Source organism: Eptesicus fuscus, chromosome 3 (assembly GCF_027574615.1).
Source record: "Eptesicus fuscus isolate TK198812 chromosome 3, DD_ASM_mEF_20220401, whole genome shotgun sequence".
Lineage (NCBI taxonomy): Eukaryota > Metazoa > Chordata > Mammalia > Chiroptera > Vespertilionidae > Eptesicus > Eptesicus fuscus.
In genome coordinates this window covers 96406326-96427021 of record NC_072475.1, presented here as the reverse complement: position 1 = coordinate 96427021, position 20696 = coordinate 96406326, and the positions used below count along the sequence as shown (strand labels likewise).

The window sequence follows — 20696 nt, the reverse complement described above, 5'->3', positions numbered from 1 at the left end:
GGCCTCTAGTCTATATATAAAAGTCTAAGTGACTGAACGAGCAAACAACTGAACAACCGGTTGACTGGTTGCTATGATACGCACTGACCACCAGGAGGCAGATGCTCAATGCAGGAGCTGCCCCCTGGTGGTCAGTGCGCTTCCACAGTGGGAGTCCCACTCAGCTGACTGCCCATCCCAGTGGCCCAGCAGGCTGGTGGCAGCCACTCACTCCCTCAGTAGTCCTGCAGGTTCACTCTCCGGAGAACAGGCCAGGACCGATGGACCGGTGCTGGCGGCACAACCCCAACAGCACCACCAGCCTTCTGTAAGTCGGCTTCAGGCACTGCAGCTGCTTCCCCTCCCTAGATGCTCCGCAAGGAAGACACAATATAAAAACGGTCACCAGGTGGTTTCTGACAACCAACATGAAAGTCAGCTGGATGGATCCGGATCCTGGGCTGGCAGGGGCCTCCCACTGCCTGACTGGAGGGCCGATCATGTCCCGGATCTCATTCTCCTGGGGACAGGTGCCAGATGCAGGGTGCACGGCTGGCAAGCGCCGCTGTGATGGTGTGAGTTTCTCCCAATCAGGGCTGACTGGGCGTGAGACCGCAGCAGGTGCAGCAGGGCCAGGATGAGCAGGAGCAGCAGGCAGGAGTGGCAGGTAGCATTGGACTGCTGGTTTCAGCCCAATCCCCACAGGCCACACCGAGGGACCTCACCTGTGCATGAATTCATGCACCGAGCCTCTAGTTTAAATACTACTACTACTACTAATAATAATAATAATAATAATAAAACACTAATGCCCTTTATATTAGTTTCCTAGAGCTACTGTCTTAGTCCATTCAGGCTTATTTAAAAAATGCCATAGCTTGAGTAGCTTATAAATAACAGAATTTTATTTCTCAGAGTTCTAAAGGCTAGAAAGTCAAGATCAGGGTCAGCATGGCCGAGTTCTGTGTCTGCTGAGGACCTGTTACTTGGTTCATGTAGTGTTGCCTCTTCCCAGCTTCTTGACATTTTTTTGGCTTGTAGCTGTAGCATTTAAGTCTCTGCTGCCTTCATTACATGGTGTTCTACCGTGGTATGTCTGCCTCTGTATTCCTTCTCCTCTTCTCATAAGGACACCACTTTTCCCCAGTATAACTCCACCTTAAATAATTACATCTGTAATTACCATATTACAAATATGGTTACATTCTGAGGTATGAAGAGTTGGGACTTTAACATATCTTTTGGGGAGATACAATTCAACCCATAACAACCCTATTTATAAAGCTATTTCTTTTTATAGAAAGAAAATGAGTTTCTTTTGGAATTAAGCAAATAACAATTACCTGTATTACAAACAGCTCAGTCTCTACCTATATAGCAAGATCTCAAAAAACAGAGGAATGAAAGTGTTTCATTTTTAAAATAAAATTACTTATGCATGCTATTCAAATTAGTAAACATCACTTTTAAGGAATGTATCCACAGTAGTTATTTTTTTAAATAAAAGCAACAAGCAAAGATTTCTGATTTACTCACCCAAAGCTATGAAGATTGCTAGATTTCCATGCTATTTTGTTAAAATAACTTTCATTTCTAAAAAACAGTTATTGAGAGTCTGCTATATATCAGATATTATGCTCCATAAAAAGAATGATGTTGTGGACACTATCTCTCAGTAACTTCTAGTTTGATTGGCAATATAAATGGATAGAAATATGATCAATCAAATATCATCTCAGATATATTAGTACATATCAACACAATCAAAAGGAAAACAGCAACTAATTGCCCCCTTTTTATTGTTGCAATTACTCCTTTCTATACCACAGCTCCCATCAATTCTTACTTATGAAAATCAACTCTAAGTAAATAATTTAAAATATGTGGAAAAACTATAGGAAAAAAATATGTTTATTTTGTAGTTATCACAGAACAAAACAGAAACAATCTAAAATAAGGATATAATTAAGTAAATATGACATTCCTTCTTAGTTTATTTTGCATATAAAAACCTATATAATAAGCATATATAAAATTTAAGGAAGTAATACACAGAATTACAATTTTGGATCTTACTTTAAAATTATAGACTTTTAAATTGTTTTTCAAATTTTCTGTAGCATTGGATTGTTACTTATGTGATTAGAAAAATTAAATTCATCTAGAAAATTTACAGGTGTATAGAATTGTATAACTGAAAAATTGTGAAAATGCAATTTCTGTTTAAATATTTGTTGTAAATAATATCTACATTAATAAAAGAGAAAGATGCAAATTGACAGTACATCCACTATGCCCACCAGCCAATCAGGAGTGAGTATGCAAATAACCTGACAAAGATGGCAGCAGCCCCCCCTTCCCCCAGCTGCTCTGGGCCTGTGGGAGTTGGAGAAGTCGGGCCCCAGTGCCTGAGGCTGGCTGCGGCCCAGGAGAAGAAGAAGCCACCTGCCCCATGATCCCAGGCTGCAGCCAGCAGCAGAAGCTTCACATCTGCCTGCCCCACATCCTGGGGAAGACGGAGAAACAGGGCCCCAGTGCCTGCGACTGGCTGCAGCCTGGTAGACAGAGAAGCTGCCTACCCCACAGTCCTGGGCACCAGCACCTGTGGCTGGCTGTGGCCTGGGAGACAGAGAAGCTGCCCACCCTGCAGTCCCGGGCACCAGCACTTGCAGCTGCAGACCAGGCGAAGCCACCTGCCCACCATCCCCTGCAGCTGCAGCCAGCCCGGGCACCTATGGCTGACCAGAGGGAGGGAAGCCCAGATCTCCGATGCCTGTGGTCGGCTGGAGGAGGGAATCCTGGGTCCTGGGTGCGGGGCTGAAGCATAGGTGGTTAGGGGAAATCAAGCCAGCAGGGCAACAGTTAGGAGCCAGAAGTTCTGGATTGTGAGAGGGAAGTCCGACTGCCGGTTATCCCTTGAGGAGTCCCAGATTGGAGAGGGTGCAGGCTGGGCTGAGGGACACGCCCCCCCCCCCCCTGCCATGCACGAATTGCATGCACTGGGCCACTAGTATCTAAAATAAAGTCCTATAGGCTTCCGAGGAATAATACTGTATCTTTTTTTCAGTCTTGCTCTGGAACTCTAGGTTTTTAGGATATCCCAGCAGTACATTTAATGAAACAAACTGGATCCTGGATAAAGACAATCTTTCTTTAACAGAAAAAGCACAATAAATGCTGAGTATCAGTGCAAAATAATGCAATAATAAAAATTTACCCATTATAATGTGAAAAATTTTCTGCTATTTCTCCTTAAACTTTAAATTAATTAAAGAGCATTTAGATGTTCTCACTTGATATTTCTTTCCTTTTGAATACAACTGAAGAGATAAAGGTTAGCCATGATGCCAACATGATAAATGTTTGAAGTTGACATGTCACTTTGTATATTTATCCTTATCATTCTTGATCTTTTGTACGTGATTCATTGTGTTGATATCTCACTGTCTTGAAATACCACTACTCTCATTCTCCTTATAATGACATTGGCAAGAATAGCATTATAGTTATTCTTGAGCATAGCATTAAGTATTCTTGAGCATAGCAAGAATACTTAATAATATCCTTTCATGTGATACCATTAAAATATGCTAACTAAAGTAAATTTGAGGAAGAGACATTTTGCAAGTTTATGATATATGACAATTCACAGCTTTAGAGTTGGTTAAATTGAATTAATTGTTGCTCAGAAGAATCTGAGGAACAAAGAGCACAATGACAACATTTTCATGAAAAAATGTTTGACCTTTTCAATAGTAGTTCATTGACTGGTAGATTATTCTATTTCTCCCACAACAAAATAATTTATAAAAGAAAGGTACAGGGAATACTAGAGTGATAGAAAATCTTTGCGAAAATGAAACTCCAACATATGATAGAAATCAGAAAGAATTAAGAGCATATACATTTTATGTGACTTGTTATAACAATAAAAATTCTTATGTATTTATCCATCTTTTACACTAGGGATGTTAAATGGTATTAAATTATATTATATTATTCATTTATATTAATTAATTTACTTTAAGAATATCAGAGAATAGTTTCATTTTATTTGATGATATCACTGGTTTAAACACAGATCATTTTTTCTTTCTGTTTTGCAATTCTATGTAACTATTTTATGAATTTATAATTTTTAACTCAATTACCTTAATTTATGTCATCAGCAAACACATTCCCTAGAAAATCATAAGGCAGAAATCAAACTGCACCACATGAAAGGTGACAACAAGATATTCAGGGGAAAGATTTATTTAAACTGAGCAGAACAGGTAAGGCTGCACAAAAGAGGTAATAAGCTGAATTGATTTGCTTCTAATTCCAAAAACACATCATATATTTTTGTGCCTCCTGAACTTGATAAATAACTTAGATGTTTGAATTTCTAAACTCCAGTATCTTATATTCTGGTCAAAATCATACTCCTCTTTCAAAGGATTAGCTGTCACCTTCTCCGTGAAGTGTTTTCTAACCTTTTCATATCAAATGAGTCATTTCTTCTTTGAATTTTCTGTTACCAGCTATACACAATAGCTACAAATTAAAATTTACCATGCTTTGTAGTAATATTTTATACCTGCCTTCATGACAGAATGGGGTGTTTGGTCAGGGTTTGTACTCTCTAACATTACATTTTTAGGGGTATAGAGTTGGCATTCAAATAAAATTGAATAATGAATGCGGACATTCACTTAAGATTTAAGGGAGTATTTGATTCTTATTTTTCTCTAAGTTTACAAGAGATAACTTAGATCACTTGTATAAGTGGTCATTTTTGTTCTGAAAAATGTCTTTTAAATATTTAAGTTAAATTAAGTGATTTGGTTCAATAACAGTGAAAGGGAAATCCCATAACACAGTACATTAGTCCCAAAGTATCCTCAAATATGGAACCTCTTAGTTGTAAAAATATAGGAGAGCATGCAGGGATATAACTGAATGCTTTAAGGTGAATCTCAATTATTAATATGAATTCTAATTCATCTTAAATGCAAACTGATAGGTAAATCCTGATTTATAAATGACACAGACAGTTACTGGAAATGGGCAGTCAAAATCTATCTGGCATTTGGAATTTCCAACTAAAGTTGATACTTTGTTGCTAAATGATATTGTTGTCAGATATAACAATTGTAAAGAGTAAAAAGAAATATATAGCTTTTTTGGGTATTCCATATTTAATAATCTTTAACAATCAGATGTTCATAAAGGTAGATGTTCCTATTTATATCGGAGTCTCTTTTTCTTAGCACTAGAGGAGTGATCACATATTTTTCTTAGCACATAAGAAGTGGTCACATATTTTTGAGACAGACTGAACCTCTCTTGAATGGATGGAAAGGCTCTTCAGTTATTTTTTAAAGCATCTCCTAGATAAGTTAAAGTTTCTCTCTCTTTTTAAAAAATCTTTATTGTTGAAAGTTTACGTATGTCCCCTTTTTTCTCCTATTGACCCCTTCTAGCCAGCTCCCCTGCACCCCCTGCCCAGACCTTCACCACCCTATTGTCTGAATTTCTAAACTCCAGTGTCTTATATTCTGGCCAAATATCATACTCCTCTTTCATATGGGTTGTGCATATATGCATACAAGTTCTTTGGTGGATCTCTTCTCACTCTAACCCCTGCCCTCCCTCTGAGATTTGACAGTCTGTTCCATGTTTCAATTTTGTTCATTAGATTCCACATATGAGTGAGATCGTGTGATACTTGTCTTTCTCTGACTGGCTTATTTCACTTAGTGTGATACTCTCCAGGCACTCCTCAAAGAACTCTGCTCTGCGCCTGCTCTGGTTCGCACCGGCCAATGGCAGGAACCTGGAAAACAAAGAGCTTCACTGTGCCTTTGCAAGTGGACACCACCTACAGGGAACTTAGAAAGCAATGAGCTGGTCTCCGCATGGATGCCAGTTCACCACGGGAACCTGGAAAGCCAAGAATCTACTCTGCACCTGAGTGAAGAACACAACCCTATATAGGTCGGACCCCAGGCAGCAGTTGGGGAGCGATGCTTGACTTAGTGTGTGCTCCCTTAATGCATCAAGTTCCTTCCCTTTCTCTTTTCCCTCCATCTCGTTTTCACTAAACCTCTTCTTTTTAATCTGTTTAGCTCCCTCTCCTGACTTCTGTCTTGGGGTAAAGGGCAGGTCAAGAACCCTTTTGCTGGTGACATTTTGATATAATTAATTGGTTATTTGATCAATATTTTGATTAAAGACTTTTAAAGTATCAACCTCATAAAGACCACTTGTCATTTTTCTAGCAATGGGATGGAAAAATATTAGGGATAAGATGAAATAAGATATTCCATAAATTAAAGAATGAATACATAAATATGCCAAAAAAAATAGGTAAATAAGCAAAGAAAAAACACACTCTCATATTGCAGACCAAATATAGCATGTTAGAGATCATAATTCTCAACAGTTCAAGGTTCTGGGTATCATGCATCCAGATGCTTTTCTATAACTTTAGGCATAAAAACATTATTACTAATAACAGAATATATCAATGTGAAAATTTGGGAGGGTTGTTGGAAGCTTTAAAGATAAATTCACTTTTTAAATGCAAGTCAGCTTTTACATTGCTGTTTATTAGAATGGTCTGATTACTGGGTATTAACAATGACCTTATCTACAATATACTGTACATTCAAGCCCAGGTATTTAACTCATTAAAAATAACAATTTCTGTTTGTTTTTCTCATCTCTATTTTTCCAATTTCTGACCAGTTGCCAGTCCCTTTCTCTATAAGAGTTTAATGAGCATCCATTCTATTTCAGATGTACTATGCAGAAGTTATGGATAAAGAATAAAAATATATCCAATTTCCTCAGGGAGTTTACAACTTAAGAATTGTGCATAGCATGAATTACTGCATATTGTTGTAACTGTAAATCAGAATAGCTTTTTCTTTCCTTGGTTATTTTAAAACATTATTTTTTTTTATTAACACAAAGAACTGAAACTGACAAAATAATTTAGTTGAAAAGTTGATGAGTTTATTTAGTACCTAATAATTTTAATAAAATGTTTAAAACACTTTCATTTAATAACATATTCTTTATTTTATTTTGTTTTTAAATTACAAAATTTAAACTAGAACTAGCATGATAAATAATACTTAACTCTCCCAAGGTAACTTTATTTTTATCCTTTCTTAATGCTAAGGTGAATTTCAGATTGACTCTAACTAGATCAATAATGTTTTTACCACTCACCCTATTTAAAAAATAAATAAACCTTTAACTCATGAGAGAACAATCAATATAATAAAATATATATTTCAGCTTAAGTAGGAGCAAAACCCTGATTACTGATTTGCTCACTAGTTTGTTTATTTAAGACAGCCTGGATGCAGTTGTTCTAGGCTTCACATATGCCCTATGCATGCAGTTTCACTGCTAAAATAAGAAGAATGAGATAAACAGGGGAACACTATGAAATATGGTGTATTCCAATTCACTAAGCAATATTTCCCAAAGGGGTCTATGGTTCAAATCACATTCCCAGTTCTCTCAGCAGGCAATTGAAGCTCAAAATCCTTCAGAGACCTCTTGTGCACCAGTAAGGACTAGCGTGTCAGCAGGGATGATATAACCAAAAGAGCAAAGTCTTTGATAACGAAATCCATACTTCCATCCTTGTTCTCCTGCCAATGGGCATTCAGCTCTGACAAGTTGTTGAACCCTCCAAATTACATCTCCCCACTTAGAAATGATCACAGTATTGGTGATCTTTAACTTTCTTCCATTATAATGTAGCTCTATAAATAGAACCACCTGTGAGTTAATTTGTGACTTCTAATAAACTTCTCTTTTTTCCTCATAATTTATGCTCTATTTAATTCTTCAAATTTTCTATTTATTTTTCTCCTGTTTTATTAGTTGATTTGCTAAATCTTAGTACATCTAATAAACTGCATTAGAATACAACATATAAGTCACACAAAGTTCACAAATTAAGCTTGTGAGAGCATCATTTTTATTGAGGTTATGATAAAAGTATTCTTGGAGATATTAATAACATTTCTAATATCTGTGCATAATTGTATGCAAAATAAATCTCTATAGAATAATTGAAATCTCTATAGAGTAATTTTTCATGGTTTATTGATATGAGCCAAGAAAAACTATCAGTTTTAATAAAACATCAGTTTTCAAAAAACTATCACTTTTCAATAATAAAAGCCCTTAAAACAACTCTTTTCTATTTATTTATTCATCTTAAATTATCACAAGTCATTACTTGAAGGAATAAGATTTTTCTGCACAGATATATTCACTTTTATTTTAATCACAGATCTCTCAGATGTTTCTTTTGGCCAAATAAGAACAGGCTAAATCAATCAGGAAAAAAAATTAATAGACAAAATAATATATCTTACTTTTTTAATTAATACTTCCATAATGTTATTTACAGGAGGTATTGTGAAGCACTTGTTTCAAAGCTTATTTTCTGAACTAGAGGCCCGTTGCACGAAGATTCGTGCAATAGGCCTTCCTTCCCCTGGCTGCCAGCACGGGTTTTCCTCTGGCACCCGGGACCCAGGCCTTCGCTCTGGCCGCCACCTTCTGTCTTCTCTCTGGCTGGAGCTTTCAGTCTTCTCCACCTTCACCCCCTTATAGCAGGCACCTGCATATGCAAATTAACCTACCATCTTTGTTGGGTTAATTTGCATACTCACTCCTGATTGGTTTGTGGGTGTTGTGTAGATGCGGTCAATTTGCATATTTCTCTTTTGTTAGTGTAGATTGTTAGAATAGCTGAATTCTGACCATCCTATAATCTTTTAGTCAATAAGTAGGCCAAAACCCATACATTTTATTTAACAAAAACACTCAGTCCATGTTCAGATTATGTTTGCAAGTTGTTTAATTGTTTGGTATTTGGCATTTCAATGGTAATATGATCTTCAAAATTAAGAGGCCATGATTAATTTTCACTTCAAAACTTCAAAAGGAGTCATTTTACACGTTTTTAAACCTACTCTTAGCTTCTCAAAGAAAAACATGAGATTTCTTTTAATAATGCAATGAGTTTATTAAAAAATTAATCTACTATTTAAAATGTCCTAAGACTATTTTTCCTAGGTTCTCATGAATAGTTTTTCTTCTGTAAATAGGCTGCAGGAAACACATACAATAGGACAGATATATGATTAAGAAAATGAAGCAGAGATGAAAAATAAAGACTGTCTTGCCAAAACCGGTTTGGCTCAGTGGATAGAGCGTCAGCCTTCGGACTCAAGGGTCCCAGGTTCGATTCCAGTCAAGGGCATGTACCTTGTTTGCAGGCACATCCCCAGTAGGGGGTGTGCAAGAGGCAGCTGATTGATGTTTCTCTCTCTCATCGATGTTTCTAACTCTCTATCCCTCTCTCTTCCTCTCTGTAAAAAATCAATAAAAAATATATTTATAAAAAAATAAAGACTGTCTTGAGGCGCTTCTCTCTCAAGGATATTAAAACACCTTTCTTTGATGTCTGAGGTAATAGAAATCCAAAATGTTTTCTTAGATTGTGTGTGAGAAAAAATTAATTAAGTAACTTTTAACTCCCCAAATAGAAACAAAAATCTTTGAATTATCTGATGATACTTTTAAAATATTAAGAGAGTAAAATTTATACTGCTTTCTGTTCTATCACTCATATGTAAAAACGTTGTGTTTATTTTTCTATTTCTACACTTTGTTGTATCAAAATTTGAGTATTTATTATCAAAATCTTACAAATATATCTGTTATGATATAACTATATTCATTTTCTGAAGTAAATGATTAAATATTTCTGATAAAAAAAAAATTATAGTAAAATATACTATGACATATAATGAATAGTTTTAAAATAATATAAACATTTAAAAAGTAAATATATGAAAAGTACAATTAATAAAGCAGTGCTTTATAAGATATTTTATTAGCCCCAACTGCTACATGATTATATTTGCTTTATTGTTATTATTATTATTATTACTGTTATTAATCATTCTTTTTCAGACATGAAGTCAATAAAGATTAAGTACCTAGCTCAAAGTCATAAGGTTAGTAGTATGATTTAATGCAGGCAGGGAATTTTTTAAAAGTCATGTAGCTTTAATAAACTCCAGAAAGATAAGAGTCTTTGTTGCTTTCATTCATGTGTGATTTTCATGCACATTGAGTAACCTAAGCACTAGGGAGAGACTCAGAAGACATTTGTTGAATGACTGCATGTATCTGTTGGGCACTTTAATTGATTTCTCATTGTGTTGGAGTTATTACCTACCACACTGTGTTTTTGTAAGAATTAAGTAAGATCATACAGAAAATGCAGATAGTACTGCTCTTGTAGCTGAGTTTGAAAACACTTGAAACATTAGTTCTGGGTATGAATTTTGGTAGGACATTCTTGCTCTTATCTAAAGTTATTCTAAAAAAAATAATCTGTCTCAGGTCACGCCACAATAAAGTGACACTTTTGAGCAAGTTTTTAAATTATAATCTTCAAATTATAAAAGAAAAATGCCTCTTTTGCCTACGATATAAGATGGGTTCTCGTGAGATTTCTGAATATTGATGAGAAAATTGTGTGTTAGGAATTGTTAACTACTTTACCACCATTAAATGTCTTAATCCTCATTTTATAATTTCTTTTTTATTAAAAATGTAAAAAGAAAACAGGCAAAATCAGTTTTAAAGTGTATTTTATGTAAACCTATAATCCAAATTATTTTAATATTTCATCAATAAAATCTTATTACTGTCATATTTTACATCATTATTATGCTTACTTTTTGAAATCTAGTGTGTATTTTGTAATTATAGCATATCTCATTTAGGAAGCTAAATTTTCATAGAAAAATAAATAACCTGTATTTAGATTTTATGAAATTTAGTTGAAAAATTAGATACAAAAACTCCAGGTATTCCAAACTTACTTAAAACTTTTCTCGTAACTAAATAGAAGATGTATTCAATTTAATTTAATTCACTTAAAATTAAATATAGTTTGGTTGTGCTAGTCATATTTCAAGTGCTCAATCATCATACCTGGCTAGTGGCTACCACACTGCAAAGTGCAGATGTATGGTATCAATAGAGAAGGAAGCAACTAAAAACAGGGTGTTTAAAATACATATTATGTGCGTATATAATAATCCTTCCCACCAATATTTACAGGGTAAACTAAGAGTGTTGGTAGAGTATTAAATTTGACAGTAAAATAGTAATCAACTTTTCAGATTAATTTAAATAGGCTAATTGAAATAAGTGAATATTCAAGAAAATTTAATTGTACTGGACAAAAAGCTGTTCCTAAAGTGGTAACTAAAATTTCTATTGGTAGTTCATCTCATGGTAAAATTCCTGAACATGCAATGAACCTAAAGCAGTCATATTTTTGTGCAAAAAATTAAAATTTAAAGTTATCAAGACTGCATTATAAAATTTACAAAAGCCTCCATTAATCAAAAAAAGGGAGGATAGTAGGGTAATATCATGTAAGGAAAAATATCCTATAAGTAAATTACATCTAGAAAATTTTTACTTTACAAAATTAATTTTCATTTGTAATGCTAACAGCAAAACACCCATGAAAAACACACATGGTGTCTAAATAAGACAAAGGAAAATCATTTGGGCAAAAATAAAAAGGATCCCAAATCAATTATATAGAAAAGATTCCTTTATTAACTTTTGGTCAAGAATATGTTTGTACATTTTCAGAAAACAACTCCAAGACCATGTGGATTCCTGCAACAGAGAAGAATTGACAGGACTGCTCCAGCCATGAAGACAAGAGGAGAGACAGTCCAGAGATGAAAGACACTGACGACGCCTTGCCACGCTAGCAGTCAGCAGCTGTGCGTCGCTGCAGGTTGCCCAGGACCAAACCAGAGAGGGTTGGACCTGCATTGCCACCATGAGCCCACCATCCAGATATCATTGCTGACATGTACACATAAGGAACTGTTGGACATTGAAATTGGGACTCAAACATTTTTTGTTATTATATGTTTATTTCTAGTCTGCAGAGGCAAGATTTTTTAAAGGAAAGAAATGGGGAAAAAATAGATACAGAGGCAAAGAAGCATTGAACAGACTGTCAAACTACAGTGGGAAGGCAGGGGAGGTTGGGTGGGGGGGGGGGCTGTAAAAGATCAACTGAAGGACTTGTACTCATGCATATAAGCATAACCAATGGATACAAGACACTGGGAGGGGGGGGCAGGTGAGGGCATGTACTGGGGGTAGGAGAGGCCAGGGGGAGGTCAATGGGGGAAAAAAAGAAGACATATGTACTACTATTTGTAATACTTCAAACAATAAAAAAAATACATATTATGAAGAAATAAATATATGACATTTTAAAATAGGTTTCAAGTATAAAATACCATAATATACCATCTTTATATTGCATTGTGTGTTCACCAGCCCAAGTCAAGTCTCCTTCCATCACCACATATCCTGCTGTTACCCTCTTCAACCTCCCTCCACCCCCCTTTCCTGCTGGTGATCACCATAATGTTGCTTGTGACTATGAGGCTTCCTTTCTTTCTCCCTCCCTCCCTCCCCTCCCTCCCTCCCTCCCCCCCCCTCTCTCTCTCTCTCTTTCTCTCTCTCTTTCTCTCTCTCTTTCTTTCTCTCTCTTTCTTTCTTTCTTTCTTTCTTTCTTTCTTTCTTTCTTTCTTTCTTTCTTTCTTTCTTTCTTTCTCCCTCCCCCCCCCCTCTCTCTCTCTCTCTTTCTCTCTCTCTTTCTCTTTCTTTCTTTCTTTCTTTCTTTCTTTCTTTCTTTCTTTCTTTCTTTCTTTCTTTCTTTCTTCTTTTTATTTAATCCTTTCACCTTTTAAACTCAGGCCCCCACACCCCTGCCCCTCTGACAGCTGTCAGTTTGTGGTCTGTATCTATGAGTTTATTTCTATCTTGTTTGTTAGCAGATTTTGTTCACTAGATACCACATATAAGTGAAATTATATGGTACTTGTGTTTCTCTGACTGCCTTATTTTACTTAGTATAATACTTTTCAGGACCATCTATGCTGTTGCAAAGGGTAAGATTTACTTCTTTTTTTATATATATACTTTTTTGTGGTAAAGTTTTTTACTTTTTTAAAATTTATTTCAGAGAGGAAGGGAGAAGGAGAGAGAGATAGAAATATCAATGATGACAGAAAATCATTGAGTGGCTGCCTCCTGCATGCCCGCTACTGGGGATCATACCGGAATCCAACCTGGGACCCAGTCAGGCTAACACTCTATCCACTAAGCCAAACCATCTAGGGCTACTTCTTTATTTTTTTATGCCCAAATAATATTCCATTGTTTAAATGTATCACAGGTTTTCTTTTTAATCTTCACCAAAGGATATGTTCTTTTTATTGATTTGAGAGAGAGAGAGAGAGGGAGAGAGAGAGAGAGAGAGAGAGAGAGAGAGAGAGAGAGAGACAGAGAGAGAGAGAGAGAGATCAATGTGAGGAGAAACATCCATCAGTTGCCTCCCTTACATGTTCTTACCAAGAATGAACCTACAACTTTTTGGTCTATGGGAGGATGCTCCAATCAACTGAGCCACCCAGCCAGGGCAATATTACAGCTTTTTTATCCACTCATCAACTGATAAGCACTTGGGCTGCTTCCAAATCTTGGCTACTATTAATAACTTTGCAAGGAACATAGGGGTGCATATGTTCTTTCGAATTAATGTTTTGAGTTTCTTCAGATATATTTCCAGAAGTGGAATTTCTGGGTCATAAAGCAGTTCAATTTTTAATTTTTTTGAGGTAACTCCATATTGCTTTATACTGTGGCTGCACCAATCTACATTGCCACCACCAGTGCATGAAGGTTCTCTTTTCTCCACATCCTTACCAACACTTGTTGCTTGTTGATGGATTGACGATAGCCATTCTGACAGGTGTGAGGTGGTATTTCATTGTAGTTTTAATTTGCATCTCTCTGATGATTAGTGAAGTTGAGCATGTTTTCATATGTCTATTGGCCATCTGTATGTCCTCTTTGGAGAAGTTCTATTCAGGTCTTTGGACCATTTTTTTTTATTGGATATTTTTTTTGTGTTGACTTTTATAAGTTCTTTATAAATTTTACATATTAACCCTTCATCAGATGTATCATTGGTGAATACGTTCTCCCATTCAGTGGGTTGTCTTTTCATTTTGTTGATGGTTTACTTTTCTATACAAATACCTTAGTTTGATGTAGTCTCATTTGTTTATTTTGTTTGTTTCTCTTGCCTGAGGAGCTATATCAGAAAAAAAAATATTGCTACGAGAAATGTCCAAGATTTTACTGCCTGTTTTCTTGTAGAATTTTTATGGATTCAAGCCTAACATTTAAGTCTTTATCCATTTTGACTTTATTCTTGTGTATGGTGTAAGAAGGTGACTTAAAAAGATATCTGTAACTTAATAAAACTAGAATTTCTTTACTTTTCTGTCTTCTCGTGTAAGCTATTTACATTAATATTTTTGAAAGGATCACAATTTTGACTCATCTGATTTATTTATCCTAAGCTCTCAATCCTTCACAAAACTATACCTAGGAAAATAATTAGATAATAATTGCATAACTCACTCTTCCCCTAAGCTAACTCTTTTTTTTAATTAGGTGAATACATTGTGTGTGTGTGTGTGTGTGTGTGTGTGTGTGTGTGTGGCTGTGTGTCTGTGTGTGTGTTAGGACTCTAAAAAGAAGAAGCAAAAATAGATAAGGACATGGTATAGGTGTTAAGTTGTGAAGTTAACATGTTGTACAAGAAAATATAGATTCATGTTTTATAATGTCCTTTTCCAAATTAAGGATTATCTACCTCTGCAATAGTTTTGTACAAATGCTATAATCTATATATATAAAAGGCTAATATGCAAAGTGTCCCCTTGGAAGTTCGAGTGGAGACCAGGAGTTCGATCGCTTGCTATGATGTGTTCTGACCACCAGGGGGCAGCGTGGAACAAAGGAAGGCCCCGGCCAGCAGCCAGAAGGTCCCAATAGGCCTTGATCGTCAGCCAGCCCTAGGGACCCTACCTGTGCATGAATTTCATGCACCACGCCTCTAGTTATTTATGAACATGAAAAAATAAGCATTTTTTTAACCTGTCAAAAAGAAAAAATGATGGAAGTTAATCTAGGAGACAAAACCAATTCACATTAGTTATTTTAGACTTGACCATTATTGATTATTGTGTTTGTAGTATTTTTGAGTCTAGCACTCAATTGCAATAGTGTCAGATTTGACACTGAGCCAAATGTGATCTCATTCTTTCCAGCTTTACATCCTCAATAAGTAATTCATCTATTTTAGCATCATAAACATAGATGATGAATTTTGAAATTTGAGTGAGTAGAATATATGGTTATTGTTGATTGACAAGTGGAGGTTAAAATTATAAATTATTTTTGTAATTTTGTAAAGTTGTTGAAACATCACCATCCATTTTTGCTGGGAAACCAAGAATAATCTCTTGACTACAAATTGATTCTGCTTGGTCACTCAGCTGGTGGAACAAGGAGGTAATTTACAGAGAAGTGATTGTTCATTTATTTACAAAGTTTCTCATTCTTAGGTGTATGAGCATTTCAAAGGCAATGCTCACAACTCTGTGTAAACTCTGATATGTCTAAAATAATTCAAAATGGAATTGTCTCTGCAGCTAGTGACATTTAGTAGGATCCAATTACACACCTTTCACTTTTTATAAAAGGCTGAGTGAGATTTTAAAGATTACTATAACTCCTATGCAGAACAAAAGGAGGAGGGAATTGTGTTGTTGTTGGATTTTTTTTAAAACAAAAGGTATAATAATGAAAATATTTACTTAAAATGTATAATGATTAGCAACTACTGTGATTAATTCTGATGCTTGAAATGTAGCACATGCTTTGCTTATTTATTTTTAACCCCTTCTTAAATAGAATATCAAAGAATCTTTCTTGGATTTTTAAAAACTACCTAAACACAGAACACAGTCTATAATTACAATTCATATTATTTTCTTTAAAAGGCAAGATAGCCGAAACCAGTTTGGCTCAGTGGATAGAGCATCAGCCTGCGAACTGAAAGGTCCCGGGTTCGATTCCGGTCAAGGGCATGTGCCTTGGTTGCAGGCACATCCCCAGTAGGGGGTGTGCAGGAGGCAGCTGATCGATGTTTCTCTCTCATCGATGTTTCTGACTCTCTATCCCTCTCCCTTCCTCTCTGTAAAAATAAATCAATAAAAAATATATTAAAAAAGAAAAAAATAAATAAATAAATAAATAAAAGGCAAGATGACATTATTTGGAATGGTTGAATTAATTAACAAGGAATCCATTAGACTGAGGTGCTTCTAAGGCCTTAGCAGCCTGCAGGAGCAAACCCAAACAAAAGCCTGTAAATGCCTTAAGGTTAAAAAGTCAAAACCTAAGGGCAACTCCCAATCACAAGCAGCCAACTAGGCTCTCCCAGATAAGGGTACTGTCGAAGCTACAGCCAATGACATAATGTCCTTCCTTTGCTTCTGCATCTTCTGTTAAAAGCCCTGGCTCCTGGTGGTGGAGTTTGCTTCTCACCACTTCTCCTTTGGTGCTGCCTTATTGGAATACATTTTTGCTCAAATAAACTATTTAAATATTTGAGGTGCCTCAGTTTATTTCTAACAGAACTAAAATTCTTTGATAAAGATAATAATGTATTAATTCAGTCTCCAACATAGATACTTTGCATATGCTGTTGAAGAGATGAAAAAATAAATTGAATTGAGTGGGTTATCCATAAATGTAAAACTTCTTTATATCAGTAAGCTTTTAAATAAAACAAAAAGTGAGAAATAAATTACAACATATTTTCAATGTATATTAAAGGAATTTATTTTTATATTTGAATATGGCTTTGAAATCAACATGAAAAAAATCAACTTTAGTTTTAAAAAAGACAAAAATGGGCACAAAGAAAGTTTATAAATTATATACAAATGACAAAAATATTTTTATTGCCATTAATAACCAAAAGAAAGGACAAAGTAAAAGAATGCAATATATACATGGTTTCAATTAGTGTATTGTGCAATAAGTTTCCAATTTTTTTTTTTCTTTTACTCTTTGCAATCTACCCTTTTTTCCTCTCCTGCCAAGGGCAAGTTGTGATCTGTTTCTTCTACAGATTAAATTGTGTTTTCTGTAATTTTATAAAAATGGTACCACAAAGTATATTTTCTTTGGCTGTCAGCCTTCTTTCACAAAGTATAATTTTGAGGCTCATTTATGTTAAAGATTCATATTTCTTAGAGAGTATATTTATATAGTTGTGTATATTATGTATAAATATTCATGTTCAAAAAACTGTTGGACATGACAATATGTATATTTTTATTTAATATAAAAAGTATAAATTTTTATATTTACCTAAACATATTAAATTATATATTCTCATTATCTGTCATTCCCACTAGAGTATAATCTCATTGGAGTTACAGATTTGGTTAGTGCCATTCACTGTTTTAATTCCAGTGACTAATGTAGTTTTGGGCACAGAGTAGACAATAAACATTTGTTAAAAATTCATCAACATTTTTATTTATAAAACACTGTATCCATATTTATTTGTTTTCTTGAAATAAATTTTAACATGTGAAATTACAAATTTAACAAGGCAGGACCAACTCTCACTAAGAGATGAATAGATAAACAAATGTGGTATATCCATACATGATGACTTTTATATAAAGTTTGAAGTTTAAGTAGATAAGTAACATGACATACACATTTAAGATATTTTTAGTTTGCTTTGAAGTATTTGTGAATAGAGTGTGTTGGAGAGAGTATCTATTTTCTACTTCCTCTTATCTATTTTCTACCTATCATCTATCTATCTATCTATCTATCTATCTATCTATCTATCTATCTATCTATCTATCAACTATCTATCTATCTATCTATCTATCTATCTATCTATCTTCTATCTATCAATTTATCTATCTATTCATTTTTGTTTCAAAAAACAAGGATATATAATTGAACATACCATATATGTATAAAACAACAAAAAGTCATACAACAGTATGTTAGCCATTATTATTATCAAAAGATTACAATAGTAGAAGATTCCTGTGCTTTATGACTTTCTTTTTTACTATGCTTTATGTTCTTTTAATTTTCAATAGTGAAAATTAATATTTATAATAGAAAAATGCAGGACATCTAAATTACTTTTACTCAAATATATAGTTGTATTTGAATTTATTTCCTTGGATGTTGAAAGTGTGAGTGGTAATTATTTGAGTCTGATTGGAACTGAAGCATCTGGAGAGGCTCTCCATAAGATAAGGAAAATAGATGGCCAATAAATAAGAAAAATGTTAGTTTCCCTAATAATCTCAGAAGCACAAAATTAGATTAAATATCAATGAGCTACCATTTTAACTTACCAATTTGGTAAAAATAAAATAAATGCAATTATTTGTTATGTGGTTATTAGTGTGATAATTATAATATTCATAATTATTAATTATTTTACTTAGAATGCAGTCAGAAATTCAGACAAGTCATTTGCTGGAAATGTTTACATTGTTTAGTGAAAAAAAAGGGAACAAATCTGTGTGTATTTGTAAGAAAATATTAACAGAGAGTACTGATTAGTTCATTTTCTCATGCATGCTTTTATTATTTTTTCCAAGTCTTAAAAAACATATGCTGTGCTAAATTAGAAAACCAACTCCTGTAATTATTTTAATAACGGTGTCTTTTTCATATTGCACACCTGAAAGCCTATTCAACATAACTGCCATTTTTGTTTCATGGCTCAGTGTCACCAAAAACTGACCCCATTTGAGATACTTTCCTATTACCTAACAATATTTATCCAGGTCACAGATGTTGTTAGACATTTTTCAGTCTAACTGTAAAATATTTAATCTTCTATTTATTAATGTTAATAACAAGTCATCCCCAATTTTGTGATTTACTTCAAGTCATTTACCTTCTATAAGTTTCTTTTTCATTATATCTAAAATAAAGCCAGTGCTAATCCTATTAAATGCCATGGACTGAATATAAAAAAACTAAACAATACAAAATTTGCACTAGTTTTAATCATAGCTAGTGTTGATTAAATATATACTAAATGTCAGAAATAAAGGTTAAGACTTAGCAAGAATTAATTCATTGAATTCTAATTACAATTATTTTAGCAAGAAATCCCATTTCACAGGTGAAAATAACTGCTAAATCAAAAAGTTTTGTATTTTCCCAAAGTAAAAGTCATTAAAAGAAAAGGAAAATACAAACAAACAAAAACAAAACACCAGGATGTAAACTTACATAGACTAATTTACTTCCTTGCTGTCAGCCTCTCATTATAGCTTTAACAAAAGCCTGGTTCTCAATGTGGAATGTGCACCTGTTCATCCTGGGTGTTATTTCTAATGATAGTTGAACCTCTTTTCTTAGAATTTTATTTATTTATTTAATCCAGTGATTTTCAACAAGTGTGCCACAAGAATTTTTAAAATATACAGTCCCTGACTATTTAGTCACTGGTATGGACTTCTTTTCCTTTGGAATGTCAAATAAAAAAATAACAATAGCCAACACAACCATGGCCATCTAATGTGAATCAAAATTATATCTATTTCTTTTTTGTGAGAGCTGCAAAAACATATGAGGTGTCCCAAAAAAATGTATACATACTTTAACAGCTGATAGCTCAATTTTGAAAATGAAATGCATTTTCATAAACAGTGACTTTATAATTTATTCAAAGTGTATGTATACATTTTGGGGACACTCTGTATTTTTTGCTGTGCTTCAGAATTTTAGTAATTAGTTTATGTGTGCCATGAGATAAAAAAGGTTGAAAATCTCTGATTTAATCCATGATCATATCATCATTGACTTGATGGAAAAATAACATGAATGGTACTTTTACATAGAAAATAATGACCTTTGCTGCAATTCTTTCTGCTTCATCTACTGATGGCAAATAATTCAGACTAGATACTCACAAATATTATAAACCCCAATAAACAACCAGAGGATAGTTTTGTAAGGGTTTAACTTCCCTGAGCATCTTGCTTTTCTTGACTTTATAAATATTTTCATTTTCCCTTTAATTGTTGTGATTGTTAATTTTATGTGTCAACATTACTAAGCAATGTGGCCCAGTTTCTTTTGTCAAACAACAGTCTAGATGTGACTTTAAATCAAGCAGATTATCCTCCATCATGTGGGGAGGCCTCACTCCATTTCAGGTTTTAAGGGCAAAAACTGAACATTCCTGTAGAAGAAGGAATTCTGCTTCAAGATTATAACTTCAAAATTCTGTTTGAAATTTCATCCTTCTAGCCTATCCTAAGAAGTTTGCCCTTGCTACCTTCACTATGGGGTCACCCTATCCTATATAATAAAAGGGTAAAATGCAAATTGACCCTAACAGCAGAATGAACAAGAACAATCCATTGCTATGATGTGCACTGACCACCAGGGGGCAGATGCGCAACGCAGGAGCTGCCCTCTGGTGGTCAGTGCACTTCCACAGGGGGAGCGCTGCTCAGCCAGAAGTTGGCTCATAGTCAGACACTAAGGATGTCCGACTAGCGGGGAGTGGGCTTAAGCCATTAGTTGGACATACTCCAAGGGGCTCCCAGGCTGCCAGAGGGATGTCTGACTGCCAGCTTAGGCCTGATCTCCCTGGGAGCAGGCCTAAGCCGGCAGGTGGACATCCCCTGAGGGGTCCTAGACTGTGAGAGAGC

The 20696-nt window shown here is 34.6% G+C and overlaps 1 pseudogene; it reads left to right on the top strand.

Annotated features, from left to right (window-relative positions):
• The first annotated feature begins 260 nt into the window (after window positions 1–260).
• The window catches only part of LOC129147573 (syndecan-4-like), a 47749-nt pseudogene continuing 27313 nt past the window's right edge, over window positions 261–20696 (top strand).